This window comes from Nipponia nippon, unplaced genomic scaffold, assembly GCF_047370975.1.
Source record: "Nipponia nippon isolate SJK-2023a ecotype South Korea unplaced genomic scaffold, ASM4737097v1 scaffold_1, whole genome shotgun sequence".
NCBI classification, from domain to species: domain Eukaryota; kingdom Metazoa; phylum Chordata; class Aves; order Pelecaniformes; family Threskiornithidae; genus Nipponia; species Nipponia nippon.
Genome location: NW_028262290.1, coordinates 57,303,893 through 57,323,288, shown reverse-complemented (window position 1 = coordinate 57,323,288; position 19,396 = coordinate 57,303,893). Strand labels below are relative to the sequence as shown.

General features: G+C 40.9%; 1 protein-coding gene across 2 annotated transcripts in view; it reads left to right on the top strand.

Moving 5' to 3' along the window:
- Positions 1 to 19,396, top strand: part of PIEZO2 (piezo type mechanosensitive ion channel component 2) — a 483,849-nt gene that overhangs the window by 135,758 nt on the left and 328,695 nt on the right. The window lies entirely within an intron of this gene.

The following is a 19,396-nucleotide window of genomic DNA, read 5'->3' as shown; positions in this document are numbered from 1 at the left end:
AGATGGCTTCAGTCTTTCACTAATGTAAAATATTACTAAACACACCCAAAAAGCAAATAAACAAAATTTAGTGTTGTCCTCAGGGCAAAATTTGATTCATAGTGATGAGATTATGAAAAATGCCTTTGTTTTTGCATGCTGTTCCTTGGTTAACTGCACCATTTGGCTCGAATAGCTGTTCTCAAAGTGCCTAATATACGGGAATTGCTTTCTGTTTAGTCACTGCTATACTATAGCTGGCAAAAGAGAACTGAACTGCAACAGAGAGTTGCGATCACCTTAACACTGATCCATTGTTCAAACTATAATGCTTTATTATTGCCAGACCATGTTAGAAAATTATGCCTATGTTTTATTAGCACAATTGCATATGTTGTGTTATCTGTGGAAATATGAATCATAGAATTTAGATGGGGTGTATTAATAGGCCATTCCACCACCAGTGGAGAACTGCTTCACACACAGTTTTAAATGAGTCTTTAATTTGTTGACAAATGTTACAAAACAGTCATACCTGGCAAGAACTGGTAGGCATTTGCAGGATCAAAATGCATCTACGTTCCTCCCTGCAACACCAGCTCTAGCTTCTTACTTGCTGTTTCTGAGAGGTCTGGGTTTTGGTTTTGCTGTATTTCTCATTAGGACATTGTATTTTTTGTGATACATGATGTAATGAGGGTCAGCTGCTTGTTAAAATCCATCATTTAATAGTAAGATGATAATTTCACCTAGCCTTTAACCTACAGAGTTGACTTCCCATACACTGACTCACTTTACATAACTAATTGCCAAAGAACTTAACGTGTATCTAGTCTTCTCAAGACTCATCCTGGACTGGATGTGCTTTGGTGTACTGGCATGTATAGGAAAGAAGTGAACTAACATTCCGTTTGCAAAATATCTGGCTGCTACCGGTGATCATTCATTTGTTACTAGTACCAGATTCACCCACAGATTTAAACATAAAACCATTTTCATCACTTTAGATTGCAGTATTTATGAAATGTACCAAGATACAGTAGGCATAGATGGTAGCAAAAAGCCATTAACCTACTGGAATGAGTTCAGCAGAGGGCCACCAGGATGGTGGGGGGCTGGAGCACTTGATGTAGGAAATGCTGCCGAGAGACCTGTTTCTTCAGTCTGAGGAAGGTAAGGCCGAGGGAGGACCTTATTGCTGCTTTCAGTTACCTAATGTCTGGTTATAAGGAAGATGAAGCCATACACTTTTTGGAGGTGCACAGTGAAAGGACAAGAGGCAATGGACAAAAGCTGCAACAACAGAAATTCCAGCTGGATATTAGGATTATTTTTTTTTTTATAATGAGAGTCATCAAACAGTGGAGCAGGCTGCACAGAGACTGTGCAATTTCCATCCTTGCAGACAGTAAAATCTTGACTGGAGACAGCTCTGGGAAACTTGGTGTAACTTTGAGGCTGGCGTTGCTTTAAGCTGGGGATTGGAGGTCCCTCCGTGCTTAAATTATTCTGTGATCCCATGCAAATCAATGTACGGATTTTAAGCAAGATGGAAAGCTGATTTTGAGTAAAATTATTTTGTTGTTTTCACTGTTGTGCTTGCAACAGAAGAGACAAAGTGGACAAATTATTTACACTTGCTGTGTAAATTTTCAGGACCATGGGCTGGTATCCAAACTGAAAGGAAAAAATTATTCATCAACAAGTCTGAACCTTTGGCAACTGTTCTATAATCCATTTGTTGGCTGTTTGTTTTTCTATAGATGTAGATTAGTTTGTGTGAGCCAAAGATCTTAGAAATTAATGTGTAAATATGTGTTTTAACCTGGTTGCCAGTAAAAGTAACAAAGTGAAATGAAATCAATGCATCAGGGAGAGGTTCATTGATGTGAGTGGCCTCATCTTAAAAACAGCCAGGAAACAGCAGAAATAGCCATAATGTGTTTTAATAGAGCAAAAGAGGTATAAATTATGGTCTGTTTCTCTCTATTAGATCTGATTTTTCTGTGATATTTTTTCATAGTCTTAGTCTAGAAGGTTTCTTGTGTACATACAATATAGCAGATGAACCTGAAATGAGACCCACAGAACAGCACAGTCTACCTTCCTGTATGCTTTTACTAGTTTTCAGCTACTTCCCTCTTCCGCTTCTGTGTGTAGAATCTAACGGCAGGAAAATGTTGTTTTCCCAGAAAAATACTTGATGTTGATCAAGAAAGAAAACATCAGCCTCACCAATTGAACACCTGTTAATGGTATCTCTGCATCTTATGTGTTTTCTCAAGTACTCCAGAGAGTTAAGCCTGTCAGACACAGATGTGCATGGAAGCAGCTTGGCGAGATGATTGTGGGGAGATACTAACAGCTGCAGAGTTCAGAAGTGCAAACAGCTTTGGAAGGGTGTAGTAGACACCTGGCTGTGTCTGAAGTCAGTGGGTCAAGGTCTCTCCTCTTTTACATTGATACCTTTTGTCCAAGTGCTTGGAATGGAGGTGATGTGTATGCATTAATTCTTCATCCATTTTTTAAGAAACACCAGACCATCGCCTCCCTGTGCATGCAGTTACTGAATACCACACATTAAGAAACTGGGCAATTAGCATGGGATTGTGTTTCCCAGTGTAAAATATGCTGGATCTTATATTTATCTTTATGGATATATGAGGATTCACAAACTAAAGGAAGACAGAAGAGGAAATTCACTTGTCTCTATTCAGACACATATTAAGGTTAACACTGAACCAGACAGGGAGGGAATTTGAGGCTGAAAAACAGGCAAAGCAGTGGAAATGCATCCTGAGAACGTGGCTGTGGATGCTCTGTGCTCATGGATCAGCTGGGGAGTTAACAGGAGCATCCTAGAGGGATCTGGGGCTTCTGAGGTGGGAACACTGGAAGAAACTAGCCCTGCCTGTCACTTCCATATGCATTTCAGTAGGACGGAAGATCCATCTCCTTTTCCTTTGACTCCTGATGATTCACACAACAATAACAAAGGCTCCTGAGGTCTCTGTGGCATTCTCCTCCTCTCATCCTGGGGGGCTGATCAGTGCAGAGACATGGACACCACCAGTCTTCCTTCGGCTTCTGTATGGCAGAATAATACCTCAAGTGATATGGAGAAAGGTTATGTCAAAGGTGCCCGGGAAAGAGTGCCTTTTGCTTGGACACTGTCAAAACACAGACCTTTGGTGACCTCGATCATTTTTTCAGCAGTATAAACTGGGTCTATAGCCCTCAAAAAAATCCCTGGAAATACTTCGAGCACTGGACTGAAAAGCTCAAGATTAAAGAACCTTTCACATCTGTTCCCTGTCACCAGCTTAAATTTAACCTATGACAGTAATGAGTGAAAGTCCACGTGCTGTTTGGCCTGTATAAAGACTTTGTAGTCATTTGTGTACATCACAAATGGTGTTAATTGGCAGCTGTGTCAACAGTCTCTTTGAAGGAATTGGGAATTCATTACGCACGTGGACAGAGTGGGTCTTTCCCTGGTAAAAAAATACTCCTTTCACATGAGGCACTTAAGATGGAGTAGCATGGGGAAGCTTGCCAAGACGCTGCCTGGTTTCTAGCCATGACAGCAGTCGCATTGCTAAGGACCGCTCTCATTCAGCGGTGGTCCTGCGGTTCCCCTGCCTCCGATGCACAGAGGAGTGACAAGAAGTTGGGGCTGTGCTCCCTCATCCGGGGCAGGCGCTTGCAGAACTGAGCTCTGCTTTCGCCTATCTCTGGGCAAAAGCAGAACTGCCTGCCTGAAACCAAGAGAGGAAATCTTTAAATCCTTTAAAGCTGTTACTGCAAGGCATTTTCTCGTTCCCTGTCCTTGTTTCTACCACCTTTTTATTGTTGCAAACTTACTTTGTGAAAACAGACTGAAGTCCCTGAAAAAGCTCTTATGTAATATACATGAACTAATTTCAACGAACAGTTCTGTACTCAAAGTTTCTTTCTGTCTCCTTTTTTATATTAGAGGCACTTGCCCGTGGGCTCTTCATTAAATGACTGCATATAAAAATGCACTGGTGAGAGGCATCTCTTTATCTCTTTGTTTCCCCCTTCCAGATCCTGTACTTCACAAACGCACTTTTTTCCAGTCATTCAGTGTAAAAGTACCTACACGCTTTCTGTGCTACATAGAGGTTCCTTTCCAGAACTGGATCTTACTGAAAAGTGTGTTTATTGAAAGTTTTGGCATACTGAAGCTGAGTATGTCAGCCCTGTTTCCCATCTCCCCTCATTGATGACTATATAGAGGTATTCTAGAAAATCACTCAGTACCCCTGTAAAAGATTTAAGTCTTATGCAGGTTTTTTTTAAAAAGATTGATGATTCCACCTGTATTCGTGAATCACCACATTCCTAAGCTGTTTATGGAATACCATAATCAAAGGTTTTGCTAAGGGAAAAGGAAGACAATAGCTGTACTGAAAGACACAATGGACAACTGTTAGTGTAACAGCAGGAGGGTTCTGCATAAATTGAGGAATTTTTCCATCTCATTCCGTTGCATTTCTCTGGGTTCTCAAGAAAATTGCTTTCATTTCTATGCCTACGTCCTGGTCCATCTGTTTTCTTGCTGCACCCTCTCTGCCACTCCAGCAAGTGGAAATGGGCTCCTGTGAGCTATACAAGACAAATGGGATTGCTGCATGAGGGAGAGCTGGCGTACCGAAGAGCCAGGTCACAGACAGCAGAAGAATGCTTAAAATCAGCACAATTACCTGCAGATACAAGGAAGGCGAGAAAGGCCAAAGAGAGAGGACTTAGTTTTTTATTTAGCATGGATACATTATATGGCATAATAGTGAAATCTCTTTTGTTTTATGCTTTGTGTCTCGAAATGAACAATACCTATTATTGCATTAGCATTGTACATGAGATTCAGTCTGAAAACTTCAAATCATTGCCTTATATTTTTTAAAAAACTCCTACCTTCCTCTCCACCCTGTTGCAGTGGATGGGGTTCTAGTATTAATGTCTGACCTGATAATCTAGATCAGATTTGGTCCTGGGGGTTGGACTAGATGATCTCAACAAGTTCCTTCCAACCTAAATGATTCTGTGATCTATGGACAGTAAGAGATTTGCCACTGTGAGAAATAAAGATCCATAAATTATTTGTCCCAGCTATGAAGCATCTTGTAGATTAGTGAAAGTGTGTCTCTGTTGCCTCATAAAAAAATGACTTTATTGCAGACACATAAAAGCAGGAGAGAAAGCTATCAAACCACTGTTTTAGTGTGGGATCACTTTAGCAGTCTGATCTTCTGTACATTATACCTACAATTATATTTCAACAAAAGGATGGTTTGATTCATTTGCTTAAACCACAGGAATAATTATTTTAACCTTCTCCATTAACCACAAATGAAAAAACAAAGCTGTGACACTGTGTAGTTCCCTGTCTGATGGCATTTTCTTTGGTAAAAGTGGAAACTTCCACTGTAAAGATCAGACAAATTTAGTATTAACGTTTTCTGTAAGTTTGTATGTTATTTTGATTTATATTTCCTTTAAGCAAACACTATTCTTGAGACTAACAATCCTAGGAGCACAAATTGGACAGGATAGCACTGGCCACTGTATCTCAGCAACTGATCCAAAATTTGAGTTCTTGGAGAAAAACAAGTAACTTTTTAATAAGAATTCACTGTAATCAGCTAAGAACAAAATATCTTGGTTTCCTGGGAGCTTGTACGTGGGAATGAGTTAGGTCTAAGGAAGTCCAAAGGTTACACAGTGGCCACTGGAATTCGTTTATGATTTTTTCTTTCTTTTCCCAACTCAAACTAAAATTTCAGCCAAGAACTTTAAAAGTAATGCATGAGTCTTAATTTCCCAGTGTCCGGCTTCTTCTATCTTGAAGAATCTTGGTTTTAGAAAATGAATAGCACATTTTCTAACAATGAAAACCCTTATGCCTAAATAGTGATAAATGACCCAAATTAGGGCATTCAGAGTCACTACTCATTTCAGAAAACCCTGAGAATAAAGTATTGTTTTCTACTTACTTTTTTCCCATGACCTACTAAGGCAATTGTGCAGTTACTACCTCCTTATCTATGTTATTTTTAGTAAAGTCAATGCCCAGAGGAGATAATGTATTGGATTAATGATATGTGAAATTGTTGTGGTTTAACCCTAGCTGGCAACTAAGCGCCACACAGCCACTCGCTCATTCCCCCTCACTGGGAGCGGGGAGAGAATCAGAAGGGTAGAAGTGGGAAAACTTGTGCGTTGAGCTAAGAACCGTTTAATAATTTAAATGTAACAATAATAACAATAACAATAATAATAATAATAACAGCAACAACAACAATAATGAAAAGGAAAACAACACAAGAGAGAGAGAGAAACAAAACCCACGAAAAACAAGTGATGCAACCACTCATCACCTGCCGACTGACACCCAGCCCATCCCCGAGCAGCGATCGCTGTCCCCCTGGCCAACTCCCCCCAGTTTATGTACTGAGCATGACGTCATACGGTACGGAATCGCCCTTTGGCCAGTTTGGGTCAGCTGTCCTGGCTGTGCTTCCTCCCAGCTTCTTGTGCCTCTCCTCACTGGCAGAGCATGGGAAGCTGGAGAGTCCTTGACTTAGTGTAAGCACTGCTCAGCAACAACTAAAACATCAGTGTGTTATCACATTATTCCCAGGCTAAGTCCAAAACACAGCACTATGCCAGCTACTCGGAAGAAAATTAACTTTATCCCAGCCAAAACCAGGACAGAAATATATATTGGGATTTTATTATTTTCTTTGGAACTATAATGCCTTCCTATGATCATTAATACTGAAATGATCTAAAAAAAGTCCCCAAAATGAAAAAAACAAGGCTTAAACTTTCTTTCTTGTCTCATGCCAAAGCCTGTAGAATCAGAAAACATGGGGATACCACTTTTTCGACTGCTTTAGAGACTTAGTGGCCTGCATTTCCTCAATTTTCAGCAGAACTTAAACTTCTAAATTATATGATGTTTGTGGTCTTTTACATTGTGTTATTAAGTCAGGATCTATGAACGCTTGTGGTTAGTTTCATGAAGTTCATTTGTTAGCCAGTATGAAGTGCAGTACAATTAGGTTATGTTAGCTAAATAAAAAAGGCAAAATTGTATTCAAGTATTTTTTAATAAAAAAACTGTCAGACTATTCCCTCTCCAGAGTTCATTCATGCAAAGAAAACAGCTAATATTTTAGACCCATACCTAATAGGGAAAAAAAGAATAATTTCTAAATCTGGAATAAGACAAACGTGGATACAATCCTTTGGGGCTTTGTTCCTGTTTCCTGTATAGAAGCTGTAATTTCTGCAGTATCCTTCCACTTCTTATTGCTTGTGTCTAGACATAAATTGACCATAAAACAATATTAATATTGTATATTGCCCTGGTTAAGCTTTTTTGTTTGGCATCAGGGTAGAACTTTGAACATTTTAATGGTACTTTCTGTAGCACAGTAGTCGTGAATGAGTTTATTTTAATGTAGGAATAAATTGGTTACTGAAGGTATTTTTATTATGCATCTCCTTGTAATTTCTGCCAAATAAACAAAATATTCCTCAGATAATTGGCCTATTAGACTGTCACTTTCTAACTATTTTTTCTATGCTGAATTAAAGGGCACATAAATCCTAAATTCTTTATTAGCGTGCTGACTTTGCAGAGTTTGATGGTAAATAAACTGGCACAGCATTAAAAGCTCCTTATTGAAGGAGGACAATATGTCTTTTTGTATCGACTTCTGCATGATTCAATTTTCACTAAGTATCACCATGACCTTTATAACAGCACCATGAACTTCAAAAGCCATTTTGCATGTGGTGGTTAACTTTCCCTTGTATAATGTGGTTTTAAAAATGATGACCTAGCCTTTCTAGACTTGATAAATGTGCAGCTGATAGTCCAATAATGAAAATAAAAGGTCTTCAGAAATGCTGGGAGCAATAATTAAACATTTTGAGAAGGGGTAAATTTATGGGATTAATTGCATGTAAATGATTTTCCAGTTTCCTCTGCAAATTATTTCATTTTTTTTAACTGAATGATGTTTCTTCTGTTTATATAAAAAAAGGTTTTGAGCCTTTAAGCATAACTTTGAAGTTATAAAATATGGTAACTAAATCGAACATCATAAGATATCTATTTCTATCATCCTAAATGTTGCTTTTGACTCTTACATTGAACTAATTTCTGTGGTCTCTGAGGGCTCATCTTCTGCTTCTTCCTCGTGCAAATGGTAATGATACATCAGAATGCTGCAATGCTGAGGGGACTTAGTTTACTCCTGCAGACGTTAAGTGTCAGGACTGACATTTGTACAAAAAGGCAAATCAGTACTGAGTGGACCTGAATTTGGGATCTAGGTGTTCAAAGACATGAGGTGCAAAACTCTTTCCTGTAATTTTCACTTTCCCCCAGAAACTATTGTGTAGTATAGACAAAAAATGGTACCACCATCAATGTACTAACTGGGTGGTGGCTCACAATCATGTGCAGACCATTTCCACTTCAATTTCACTCTTTATAATGCTGGATATTTTTCCGGAGGTCAAAATTTGATAAAGAAAGCTTAATAATTAGGGCAATAATGCCAAACACAAACACATTTTCAACTTTGCGTGCTTTTTTTTTTTTTAAACACAGGATGTTTTGGTTTGATTTTAGGTTTAGTTTTTGTTTTATTTAAGTTACTACTAAGACAAATGACTAAACTGCGTTGGCACAGAAAATCTACAAATGAGAGCCAAACTTCATGAGAGAATGTTTCCCTCTCGCATGCTTTGTAAATCCAAACATACATGCAAAATACATGGAGATACTATTTCTGGCTGTGATTGGCAGAGAGTGCAGGACAGATGTGTAAGCAGAAGAAATTTCTGTCTGTATGGCAGATTCTCTTTGCTGTAAGTCTCACATAGTTTGTCAAGGTTTACTTCTTTAAACAGCCCCGGTGCCTGAGGTTTAGTGGTGATGTACAGAGTTTTCTTGACTACTGTGCTTACGACAATTATACTGACTAATGTGCACAGCATTTGTTAACCTTTCATTGAATTCAGAACAAACCTCTCTTCCTCAGAAGTAAAGTTTCAGAAGGTGATTTTCTTTTCATTCTGCTTCCCTCTTATTTCCCATGAATATATAGGATTAAACCCAGCCCTGTCTGTGAAATAATAGGGGTCTCTACAGTAGGACTGTGTGATTTATGCCAGGCAATTAAAATCAATTCCTAACCTACACGAGGCACTAAAAACTGAATTGCTCAACACACTGGGCTGTTGAGCACTGTGTGGTAGATTTTATTATACCATAAGTGCTTTACTATACTGTAAAAAGGAGAACGTAATTGCTATATACAACTAATATATCCAATTAGGTAAGGATAATGTTTAATAGAGCTTTTTGTTGGTTTCAGTTACAACTTGTGAGTTCAAAAGAGAAGCTGGAGTTGGGGAATTTCAGGATGCAGAGTGCTCTAAGTAGGACATACGCTTCAACAACATAGCACCAAATCTATCCTGCAAGGACGCGGTTAGTGTGTGTTTCTGCATTGACTGAAGTGGGATGGCAGTCCATAATTCATATTGATTCATTCTGATAACTGGGATAGCTGGAGGCAGTTACAACTTGTTGAAAGAGTGCTTATTTTTCCCAGCATGTGGCTCCTTAGACACGATCACGTCAGACTGTCTGTATCCTAAAAGCAAATATAGGAAAGCTTCTAATTTTTAAGATAACATGTGAGAACAGCCAAATATGATCACAATTGTTCCAGCGACTGCATCGCACAGGCCTTAAGTATTATTTTGTTATACCCCTGTGCAGCTTAGTGAAGACAGATTTCCCTACTTAGCTATTCTTTGCACAGAGTTATGTAGTGCTATAGCAATAGGACTGTGATAGATGCCCCGAACGTAACCTGGGTGTCTCCATGCATGTTAAGATGACAGATTTGCCAAGGTAAGCATCTGCCAAATCTTTGCTTGGAAGGACCGCTGAGAACTGGGAACTGGAGTGCCCAGAAGACCTCTTTTTGAGAATTATTTATTCAATGCTGGCTAAAAACTGCACAGAACATCCCCGAGGACAGATGAATATCCTTTTCTTGCCTCTCTCTGTTTCTGTTTTATCTCCTTTCTAGCCACCAGTCTCGACAGGCCAGTCGGACTCCCCAGCTTCTTTCTTAACCCAGTATCTCTATGGTGTGAGAACATCTTTCATGCTAAACTTTCACTGTTGCAAAGAGATAGGGTTTTTTTTTAGGAGGCGCATCAGGCAGGGGTATTGCCCAGCTAACGCCCACTCAGTTAGGTCCTTTAGAACCTTTTGCCTTTCTCATTTCTGGCTTTCACCTTACTGCCTAAGGATTTAATCCTAGTGGATTTGATAATAATGAAGAAAAAAAATGAAGAACATATGATACATTCACAGCAAAGTAGTGCATGAAATAAACCCATTCTTCTCTTTAGGACCCAGTTTTCAATGGGCACTGATAGCATGCTTACATAGTCACATGTGCAATTTATAGCATTTCCTCTGAAAAGATCCAGATACAATAAGATATGAGGCCAGCTTCCTTTTTTTTCTTTTTTTTTGTTCTAAAAATTTACCTGTTATTTGGGTTTTATTGTTCACTTGAGGATATAAAAAATGCAAAAAGGAGAGTAGCAGTCTCAAAGTTGTTTCTGCGTGCATATGTTTTTTACATAATATGAAATTATGACAGCTAAGTCCCCGGTGTGGCTGATTTATTTTTAAAATCTGCTTTCAGATGCGGATTCAGCATAAAGGAATTGATAGATTCATTTTCAATATTCCTCAAATTAAGAACTTTGGCACACCACGGAAATTCATGTGTGTCACAGCAGCATGGTGTTAGGCTATTTTATCTCCTTGCCTACTGACAATCCAAAGATGTCCCAGTGATGCTGATGTGGAGCAGTGCCTCTGTTCTAAAAAGGGACTCAAGTAGCAGAAGGTGTCTTGCGGCCTTCTTAACCTGAGAATGCCAGACTACAAGCTGGATGGCCCTCAAGCTGCCTGACAGCAAAGGCATTTCATTCCTGACCACGCAGCGAGGACTGTGCAGTCAAAGTATTCAGCAGAGGGGGAGAATCGAGCGCTGAGCATGAGCTACTTTCTCTGCCTCCTACAAGGTTCTTCTTATCGAGCCAGTTGGTTTCCAAGATATTTTTATTCACCGCCATTCTCCTCCTCCACCAAAAGACTGGGGCTAAAGCCAAAAATTCAGTGAATTCTCTGTGCTCTGCTCCAATGGGCACAACAATAACCTAGTTAATAATGTACTCAATGGCAGCAGTGCTGCCTGCCTGTGGTGTTTATGGCAGATACCTGTGCCCTTGGAGAAGACAGGGAGATTTAAAGAAGGGTGGGTTTTTCATCTTGAAGAGATTTCTTCTGTGCCACTCTGTCAGTGGTTTCAGGCTTGTCCCTGAACTAGGATCATTTATGTCACCCATGTGACATTTGAGGCAATACCTGGGCATTTGTCCTGTTTTATTAGTAGCTATGGCTCTGCTCCTTGCAATCACGGCTACAATGGTTTCTGCTCTCCCACTGTTGTCAATGCCAGAAAGCCCCCTTGCAGGTGAGTCCATAGCTGCTGTATCACAACTTCTGGGAAAGGATGTGGTGAGTGCTCAGGCTTCCCACTGCTTCTGCACAGTCCCCTCCAGCCACTCCACCAAGCCCCATTTTCCACAGAAGCTGTGGGTAGGAAACTGCCTTGTGGGAACACAGACATCCTGGCTAGGGCTGGTAACGCCAGCAGCAGCACAATGAAGGCCTCTACAGCGGGCCAGGGAAGCCAAGCGCACATCTCTTGCATACATTTTGATAAATTTGGCAATACATGACCTGTATCATCTAATGGGTTCATTTTGACTTGAGCAAAGTGTCCCTGATCTCACAAATCCTTTTCCTTATCCAAGTGAAGGCTTTTGAACACCACAGCAAGCAGTCTGTGGTCGTCTGTCTCTTAGCTCCGTTCTGCAAAGGCTTTGAAAGGTGCAGCAGGGCTGAGGCTGAGGACAGAGCTCCACACATCCACTACAGAGGGATTGCTTGCTCCAAGCTGGAGTGGGACAGGGAGAAGGCCACGTAGGGACCACAACAAGCTGAAATGGGATTCAGAATCATGGTGAGGCAACTGCTCCAGGCAGCTGTAGACAGGGAGACCAAAGCAGACTCGCAAATCATTACAAAAAAGCAGTTGCAGCCCCTGTACCCGCTTCTGCCCGGCCTCTCTTGGTTTTGGAGAGTGGTGTGCAGGGACAGGCACACTGGGGAAGTAGGGAGGGGGGAGGCTGGTTCTTTCAGCCTCCATTGCCTCCTGCTTTTAGCCAAAAGCAGTATATTGTTGGGTACAGGCACAAGTGCTGGCAGGAAGGTAGGAGCAAGATCTGTCTAAGAGTTGGACTTTGAAAGTGAGCTTCTGGAGTGGGGAAGTGCCCTTGGCTCTGTACCTGAACTACCTCTCCTGGAGAATGAAGGCAGGGAGGGAAGGAGAGAGAGAGAGGGAGGCACCACGAAATAGTCTGAATCTGAATGCAGTCGTAATATAGTCGGCTTATCCACTGCTGGCAGCAGTAAGCTCTCATTTCATTAGGTGAACTTAAAAATCTCTGGAGAGGTCATCACTTTCTCAGACTATTACTATATACATATATACATACAGGAGAAATATATATTTCAATAGAATACATATATTCTCAGAGTTTTACAAGAAGGTTACATATTCTTCTCGAAAGGAGAAAAGCTGTTCTTTTACACTGCTGGAAAATATGTCACATTTCTCACTCTCCAAGCCTTTGCTAGCACACAAAACATTATTCTTCTCTCAGTGGCCAGGTTGTCTGTGTGAGTTGATGACAGTAAACCTCTGGCTATCTTCATTTGGTAATTACTTCTCTCCACTATTTTGCTTTGTTTTCATGGGAAAGGGCTCAGGAAAGTGAATTTACAAGTGTAGTAGCCCAGGGTTTTCTGTGTATATGCCCGAAGAAGGAAGCCAGGATCCCAGGTCTCCATGGGTAAGGGTGGAACAGCCAGGGATGAGTCTCTGGCAGGATACTAGGTCCAAGGAGAAAAGGTAGTTTCAGGGAACGGTAAGCACAGAGGGAGTAATCCAAAACTGGATGGTACTAATGAAAATATGCTTGCACATGCATCTAGAAAAGAGCTACTATTTGATCTTCCCTGTATCAGAGCCATTATGCTTACAAATAAGGAGTTCATTTCTTATTTAGCACAGAAACTGTCTTTGTACTCATTTATGTCAGTTGACTCCATGCCCTGTGTTTAAAATGCTCCAAGGCTAGAATAGCTGTTTTCCTGGAGTCATATAGCAATACACATTTCAGCACCAATTCAACTTAGCTCAAAAAAATAAAGTAATGCTAGTCTGGAAGCTAAAATACTAAATTGTATTTTCCCTCTGTAGTCAGAGTTTGGTCTGTGGAGTATCAACTGTTTAAACTTAGTGACATTTGGAAAGTAAGAAATGTATTTTCTACTTCTGTGAAAGTCATCCGACAAGGAACCCAAGCATTTGGTTCTCTGATGTGAAAACTACAATATTCTGCACAGCTGGAAGGTAATGCCAAATGTCTTCCTCTTCTGGACCACTTCTCAGGTCTATAGAAATATCAGGTCTTCTACACAAAGAGAAAAAATTGACAGTCTCGTAAAATGTGTCTTGCAAAAATTGTTTCTGAGTTTCTGCAGGGAAAGGGTCGTACTCTTTTCTGTTGGTACATTCAGATACAAACTGAAAAATGCTAAGTGTAAGGGAAGAGGGTTAAAAATAAATTTGAAGTACAAAAAAAACCTAATAAATTGGGTGAATACAGAAAAATTCTGACAGACTACATAATTAAAAAGGTTTATTTACCTTCTTCTCTGTGACCAGGAGTATAGAAAGCCCAAAGGGGGGAGAAGTGGAATGAAAAACAATATTCTGTTAATAACCCAGCTGGTACAGACAAAGGAAGTGTCTGTGAGAGAGAGCAGAGGGGATGTGGGAGAACACTGCCTGCTGTCTCTGCGTTTCCTAGTAAAAACTTAGCAGAATATTATGCCTGTATTCCCTCTAACTCCACATTCTGGGGAGATGCTGTCAGCACCTTTCATGACCCAATGCACTTGGTATCTCGGCCCCAGTAGGTCGCTGGTCACAATACACTTTTGGTGAATGTTTTATCTCCTGGGGCAAGCACAGAACTTGAGTCTTTCATTCCTTTCTTTCATCTCTTTGAGCCATAACCTGTTCCTTGAAGTCATTGTTGTCATGGGATTTCCTTTTGGTGACCACAAACTGCATTACCAAATTGCACGTTTTGCCACCATAAGCAATTCTTACAGTTTTCTGCAGCCATTGGAAAGTGCATTACTAACGAGGAGCATGAGTGGGTCGAATAATTTCCTCTTGCTGCTTTTGCAGCCTAGAAGATTTGAAAATGCGAAGGCAGCTCCTTATTCTCAGAAGCATATTCGTCTAGTCTGTTGGTATCAGGTCAGGATTAACCTGGCATGCTGATATAAGTTCTTTCAAGGAAATTTAGATCTAGATCTAAATTCTGATATTGTGTGATCACCTTATGTTTACATCTGGGCAGCAGCTTCATCCAGAAGACATGAGGTAGAGGCGGAACTAAGCCACCTGCTAATAGGAATCTATTATGTCATGCCAATGTCCTCAGCATCTTCCTTTTTTTTTTTTTTTCCTCATTGTGAGTGTGTGTGGCTTGAACACTACCCATCTGTATGGACCTGATGGTGGTCAGGATGTGGGGTGGCTATGGGAAAATCCGAGGAAAAGCAGCAAACTGGAAGGCAGCTAGCACGGTTTCATAGACTGTGTTGATTTAAACAAACACGTCCGTGGCATGGAGCTGCTTTAATGCTCAGTACTTTCAGAGGGGAAGACGAGGGCATGGAAAGGGAGCATAATATGAACGTCCTCTTCCTTTGATGTTCATCTTACAGTCTCTTTAAAATGAACACCAAAGTTTGATGGCATTTTCAGCATTCATTTAAATAGATTGAAATGACTCTGAGCCACTCTACTGTAAAATCTCTGCCGTTTTGAAAGGCATGGGGCAGCCCTGCTGAAAGTCAGAAAAAAAGAGAGAACAAAGAACAGCTACAATAAATAATAACTCTGTGAAAAAAAAACCCACCAGAAAGACTGAGCGCCTGCCACCATAAACATTATTTTACAGGAAATGACAGTTCCGTAAAAATATTGGGAATAATTCTCTAAGGGAGGGAGAAAAACAACAAACCCTTTTCAATTTTAGAATTGCCAGTGATGTCAAGGCTAAACCATTCCTGTCTTGTGATCTTGACTAGATGGTCTCTGAGTACAAGTGCTGCAAGAATATAATGTGACTCTTCCTGTAAGACTGGATCCGGCAGCCCTGGTCCAACCACGGCCTGTACAGTGTGGCTGCTGATCATGTTAGCAGCTTTTGTGCCTTATTACAGCAGCTCATCACGGAGAGGCACAGCTGCAAAGAGCTGTTTGCTTAGGGTTTGAACTCTGTTTTAAAGACACTGCTCCTTCAAACATGCTTTTGAAAACATTGTGTGTCCAGAGAAGGGCAACGAAGTTGGTGAAGGGTCTAGAGCACAAGTCTTATGAGGAGTGGCTGAGGGAACTGGGATTGTTTAGTCTGGAGAAGAGGAGGCTGAGGGGAGACCTTATTGCTCTCTACAGCTACCTGAAAGGAGGTTGTAGTGAGGTGGGTGTCAGTCTCTTCTCCCAAGTAACAAGCGATAGGACGAGAGGAAACGGCCTCAAGCTGCGCCAGGGGAAGTTTAGGTTGGATATTAGGAAAAACTTCTTCACCGAAAGGGTAGTCAGGCGTTGGAACAGTCTGTCCAGGGAAGTGGTTGAGTCTCCATCCCTGGAGGTATTTAAAAGATGGGTAGACATGGTGCTCGAGGACATGGTATAGTGATGGACTTGGCAGTGATAGGTTAACGGTTGGACTCGATGATCTTAAGGGTCTTTCCAACCTTAATGATTCTATGATTCTATGATTCTATGCTACCTGCATGCCTTAATGGTTGGCACCTGCATTTTGGGTGGGTGTTAGCTGCAGATCTGTGACTGGGTGCATGAGGCGAGTAGGAAGGGGAGAAGAGGGGAGACTCAGAGTAATGCCTGATGTAAATCCCGTCCTCTCCATATGAACAAGCCACATTACTGCAGAGGTGATGGATGGCGTGCACCCGTCCTAGATATGCAATGCCTCTGAGGTGATACGTATTTCACACAGACACACAAAAGGACTGCAATGATTTCTGTCCCTGCAGCTTGGGCAGTTTGTTCGTTAGACAACAATTGCTTCTAAAAATTGGGCCTAAGCCTTGAGTATGCTGCTCATGACTTTCTTACGCTCAGGTAACAGTCAACACTGGCACCTAGAAGCTCTGCACTAATTTAGAAGCATGTGTTTCATTAAATACTCCAGCCTGTATGCAGGGAAAGTGCAAACCAAACACGGTTTATAGGGAATTCACTTCCTATTTTTAGACTGCTTTACAAGTACATTTTTAAGTAAGAGAACTGATGTTTCCCCCACAATAGTGGTTTAATAACTATACCAGCCATGAATTTGATATTGATAATAGCTGTTTTATTATTAAAAGATGCTTTTGAGGCATTTCACAGCTTTTTGTGCCATTATAAGTTTTGCAATGAGCCATTTGATTACGGTCTTTGTAAAAGCTTTTCTTGCAAGGAGGAAGCTTCAAAACAACGCAAAGACAGGGGAGAATAAGGAAAAACATTTCTCTAAATAGAAACTGAAGCTCATTCCTCTTAGCTAGTGTGTTTTCATCTGCAAAGAGACATGCACCATATGTTTAATAAAAAATCTGATCCCAAACAAAGAGTTCCTATCCTCCTCCATGGGTTTTAGTTCTGTACTCTGCAAATAAACAGAAGCCACTTTGATATGGGTATGGAAAATAGTGAGAGGAGAACGGCCTGGAACATAACTACTGCAAAGCTATTTGTAGGTATTTTGCAAATACATAGAAGAGATTGGAAGAAGGGGAAAGACTTTTCCCTTCCCATGTATACTCGTAAATGCAAGGGACAGGAGGAGTTAAGGGAAGGGCAAGGAGTAGATCTTCCTGCCTTGTCCCTAGAACAATAAAGCTCAGCTCTGCCTCCAATTTGTGTGATATTTGAAGCAACTCATTCTCACTCTGTGCTCAGAGTGGTTGAGCCAGATATCTCGCTGTAGTTATGGAGGCACCAGTCCCAGGTCTAGGCGAAATCCTAGACTACAAAAGCCAACTATAACTACAAAAGCCAACATGTTTGTATCACCTTGGGTAAGGTGATCAAGTGTAAGGTTTCGTCATGTTCAACTATGTCCCTCCTTATTGAAATAAAAATATGCCACACAATGACAGTAGCAGCATTTTACTTTTTATAGGCATTCCTCCCTCTGTCTTTTCTGTTTTGTCTTTCTAGTCCCTGTATTACAGCAAGAATAATTTTTTTTTTAAATTGCTTTTGCCTCTCTTCTGAAGGAAACTTGTAGGAAAGGGACAGAATATTATAACTGATCTTCAGTTAAAATGTCATGGTGCTTTTCATAATTGTTCAGGATTTTTCTGAGCATGCAGAAGAAGTGAATGCAAATTGCATGATGAGATTCATCAGTGGGACGTCAAGCATTCGCCATTTGCAGAAAGTCCATGCAGTGTTTTGCAAAAAAATATAGTCATCAGCTTGGTTGCCCAGGTGAAATACACACATGGATAGCACTATGCCACTGAGCTTAATTTCCTTTATAAGACTGTTTGCTCTAAATTCAGGGATTCCCCTAATGTCCAAACTAAACTCTGGGCTGATCAAAAACTGTTGCCCTCCACTGTTGCATTTTTGATGGCAGATGTGCTGATTTCTCTTTCCAGCTGAGCTGAGTTTACCAAGAACAGGCAAGGATGCAAAGGGCGTGTTTGCACAGCCTAACATCAGGTATCCAGGGCTCTAGGCCAATGATGGAAAACCTCACAGCCCAGGATGCTACTATGCATGGGAGCTGGGGAGTCTTGGCAGCCTGCTGCCCTACTGCCCCTAAGGGATTGTAATGGGCATGTAACCCAAGAAGAGCACTCACTGTCATCCCTCTAGTCTTGCTAAGGAGTTAGTGGAGGGAGAGATGAGCATCTTCAGGAAAAATCCAGCACTCCCAAAACAGGAGTTCAGCTGCCATCTAATTTTATGCTCTGGATTGCCCTCTGGAGGTGCCTGCAGTTTTCTGTTAACTTTATTGGAAGACTGGGCTCCCAAGTTGAGTGATGAAAATATCCATAGGGCATTCATATGTAAAACTTACCCAGATCTAATCTTTACATGTGCCCACTTCAATAATAGAAACGTCACCATGTGAGCAGAGGCTTGTGCAGCAGCACAAGCACCTGGGAAAGTGTAGTGGTGCAGATCCTTTGGCCTCACTGCTCATGCTACATGCGTGTTTTGGGGCTGGGAACCACCTACACACGCCCTGTAGGAGTAGGACAGATGCAACAACTTGTGCCTGCATTGTTGCTGTTCATGCCACTTGCAGGCAGATGCCTCATGGATCTGTCACACATGCGTTGCCTGGATCCCAGCACATGTCTCTGCAGAAGAAAAAAAATAAAACAAACCTGAGCAGTTGGTTTATAAAACCCACAATGTCAGAGAGGTGCACAACATTTGAATCTGATACTGTGGAGCCCCTTGTGCTCAAGATGGACTTGACCCTGCTGTGAATGATAACGAACCGTACTCACAAATTGAATCCACTTGCCATATTAAAACCTGCATTTCCATTTCTACTGGGCAGCTCCAACAGTGTCTTCAGTTACTGTTGTCTTCTTTTCAGATAGATTTTAGTACTGTTGAGTGCAGAAATATAACTGGAAAAGAAAAATACAGAGTTAATGGGATAACATAATAAGAACTACCAGGGTAGGTACAAGTCCTCAATAGTTAGCTTAAAGGACATTCCCAGAATGGATTCCAAAGCTTTTTGTTTATGCTCTCTCTATAATGCAAATGGAAAATTTTACATCTTTGGATAATGATCCAAAAGACTCAGAAGCAGTGAAAGGAACCTTCACTAGCTACCATTGCAAAACACTAAAAATAGGGCTGCATCTAGAATTCTGTTGGTTTGGGTTTTTTTTATTTAATGAAACCAGTATGGGGGTGCCTATGCAGGATCCAAAATATTTTCCCTGGTCACATGCCTGCATCGATTGCACATCTAAATCTCAGTTTGTACCCCAGACCATAGGAACATGTAGAATCATAGAATCATTTAGGTTGGAAAAGAACTTTAAGATCATCGAGTCCAACTGTAAAGCTAGCACTGCCAAGTC